Source organism: Chenopodium album, chromosome 22 (genome assembly GCF_948465745.1).
Source record: "Chenopodium album chromosome 22, dcCheAlbu1.1, whole genome shotgun sequence".
Classification (NCBI taxonomy): Eukaryota; Viridiplantae; Streptophyta; class Magnoliopsida; order Caryophyllales; family Amaranthaceae; genus Chenopodium; species Chenopodium album.
In genome coordinates this window covers 26,046,728-26,050,588 of record NC_137855.1, presented here as the reverse complement: position 1 = coordinate 26,050,588, position 3,861 = coordinate 26,046,728, and positions in this window count along the sequence as shown.

Below are 3,861 nucleotides of genomic sequence, written 5' to 3'. Positions count from 1 at the left end.
AAGAAATTTCATTGGAAACATTGTTAAAGAGACTTTTCGATTTCATACATATACCTTCCCTATCAAAGCGTAAAACAAGTAGTCTTTTTTTCTTTTCCTTATACAATCAACAGAAACAACTCTGTTCGAACTCGATTTTTTAAATCAAAAATATAACAACCCGATTCCAATTCTGAAATCGAAGTTCTTAAACATTCTCTATACGCGTGAATTTTCTCTTCTAAGAAAAAAATTCTTTCTTTCAATATAATACTTCATTAATATTTAGTTAATAATCTGAGCGGTTGTATCTAGATGCTTATTCTGACAAGAAATGTTCCATTTTTTTTCATCAAATAATGACTATTCATCGATTTTTTTCATGCGAATGGGGGGCAAGAAAACTCTATGAAAAAGGGTTGGTTCAATTCGATCTTGTCTAAAAAAGAGTTAGAACACAGATACGGGTGTGGATTAAGTAAATCAATGGACAGTCTTGGTCCTACTGAAAATACCAGTACAACGGAAGATCCGAGTCTAAATGATACAGAAAAAAACATTCATAGTTGGAGAAATAGTGACAGTTCTAGTTATAGTAATGTTGATCATTTAGTTCGTGTTATGGACATTCGGAATTTCATCTCTGATACTCTTTTTTTACTTATAGATAGTAAAGGGGACGGTTATTCCCTATACTTCGATATTGAAAATCAAATTTTTGAGATTGACAACGATCCGTCTTTTCTGAATGAACTGCAAAGTTCCTTTTCGAATTATTGGAATTCAAGTTATCTGAACTCTAGATCTAAGAGTGGCGATACTTATAATGATCATTCCATGGATTATACTGAAGATAGTTGGAATAATCACATTAATAATTGCATTGACAATTATCTTCATTCTCAAATCCGTAGTGGCAGTTCCATCCTAAGTAATAGTGACAATTACAGTGATAGTTACATTTTGAGTTACATTTTTAATGAAAGTGGAAATACCTGCGAAAGTTTCAGTAAAAGAATTATCACGAACGACAGTAATTTCCCTAAAATCGAAAATTCTACTAATCTTGATGTAACTCAAAAATATAAACATTTGTGGGTTCAATGCGAAAATTGTTATGCATTAAATTACAAGAAATTACTTAAGTCAAAAATGGGTATTTGTGAACAATGTGGATATCATTTGAAAATGAGTAGTTCAGATAGAATCGAACTTCTGATTGATCCTGGTACTTGGAATCCTATGGATGAAGGTATGGTCTCTATGGATCCTATCGAATTTCATTCGGAGGAGGAAGCTTATAAAGATCGTATTGATTCTTATCAAATAAAGACAGGTTTAACTGAAGCTGTTCAAACAGGTATAGGTCAACTAAACGGTATTCCTGTAGCAATTGGTGTTATGGATTTTCAGTTTATGGGAGGCAGTATGGGATCCGTAGTAGGGGAAAAGATCACCCGATTGATTGAGTATGCTGCCAATAAATTAATCCCCCTTATTATAGTATGTGCTTCCGGGGGGGCACGCATGCAAGAAGGAAGCTTGAGCTTAATGCAAATGGCGAAAATCTCGTCGGTTAATCTACATTTACAATAGTTATAATTAGTCAATTATCTATAATATATCAATTTATACATATACTAAAATAAAGGTGCTTAATTAGTTAATTTACAAAATGACACATATCACTATTTCATTATAAATCTCATTTTTTTCCATTCTCTTATTAAAATAATTTGTGTAACATCACATCCTTAATACAAAAGTTAGAATATAATATTAAATAGAAATTAAAAAAACTAATGAAGATCTATTTTATTTGTTAAATTATTTTGCTGTATTAATCTTCCTACTAATTAACATATTTTTTCTTACACAAACTAATGGAATTTATTTTTCATTTTAAGTGTTACTCCGTATTAATTATTTTACCGTTATCGTATCTTTGATTATAATACATTATCTTTTGAATTCCGTATTTTTTTTTTATCAAAATTTGACAGTAATGTCTTTATTTAATTTTTTATTTTTATAAAAAGTTGATTATAATGATAAATTAATAATAATTATTGAAAAATACCGTGCATGGCACAGGAACTAACCTAGTATAAGGTATATACGCGAATCATATATGAGCTGATTGCGTATACAATTGGTTTTCATTTACTATATGGTTATGTTTCATGTAATGATCTTCGATTGTGGGTTCTATTCTTCAAGATGGGTAATCTGATTTAGTCATTACTTGATCCGATAAGTTCCCAAAAAAAAAAAAAGATATAATCTTCAATTATATGGGAAATAAATTCTATATAGTCAATTCTAGGGAATTTCTCAAAACAGCTTTGTTAGAAATGAGTCAACTTAATTTCCATAGGAATTTCAAGCTTTGAAATTAAAAATTAATCTACTAATAAACTGAAAATAGTAGTGAATCCATGATCTCTTTATACTTTTTCCAATTAATAAAGGAGTTCTAGCCTTGTAACACCCCTATGCATTTGATATTCTACTTGAGTAATAGCTTCATTGTTACACGTAACCCATACTCCATCCGGTTATTCAACTTTCCCATAAGTGTGAGGTTTGTTCGAGGTGTCATTTTGGATATTGAGACAGTAATAATAAAAGTATTTGTGTGTCATGGGTCTGAAATGGGATGTGTCCTTTAGAGCTGTGAATAGTGGACCCAACACCCTTTATACCTAGCCTAACACGACCCTAACCCTAACCCCAAGCCGCCTGATCCAGAAAAAAATGGTGACCAGAACCCGAGCTAACCTGATTACAAACCAATGCTAGACCCGAGTTGACTTGAGTATTTCAGACCGAAACATGACCATGAACTGACCTATACATGAACCGACTAGAATGGTATTGACATTATACATGAACCGACTAGAATGGTATTGACATTAACGCATATGACTTGTCACTTTTATTTGGTTGGATATAAAGACTAGAATAGACCCGGTCTACAATAACTTATTGTAAACCCAACCTTTTAGTATACCATACAAATGTGATTATATCATACGAAATGTGATTATAATATTACAAAAGTGATTATATCATCCCGAAACTGTTATGTAAATGTATAACTCAAAAAGTAAAATTATCATTATAAAAAGTTTCAAAGAGTAAATTACATCATTCAAAAGATGATTTTTATATTTTTTCATCCTAAAGATAATGATATAATCTCATTAAATAGTTTAAAATGAGATTGTATAATTCAAAATATGACTCACAAAAAGATAATTATATCGTCCACAAAAAATAATTATATCATCCAGAATGTGATTATATTATTTGAACGTGTCAAATTTTTGGTCTACAGTAATTTATTTCCTTTACTGTGATTATATTATTTGAAAGTGTCAATTTTCAAGTATGTTATCAAAATGTTACAAAAATTTACAGAATTGCAAACTACAAGATTTAATTAAAATAAATAATACTAAAAAAACCTCAATTTTAGTTTGACAATGATAACTACAATTTTAAAAAGCCTTTTGAAAAATTTATTGATTGCACGTCAACAACAGTAGCAACCCGGGGCAAACCCCGGGCTACTCACTGGTTTATTAACATTGATTCCAATTATAAAACAAGAGTGGCCCTTCTCATGTTACTTGACTTATCTGTTACATTATCTTCGTCAAATAGACACCGAACTGGACCCAGACAATAATAGGACTTTCTCATGTTGTTTGCTTAATATTACTTATTTGTCAGGGAGGAATTCAAATTTGTATTATTCACTTGTTTGTTTAATATTATTAATGTTCAGGAAATGTTTTAGCGGACTTATTTTATGTTTAGTTTTAAAAGAATAAAAACAAATTAATAATTAGACCCAATATGAACTGGCCTGATATA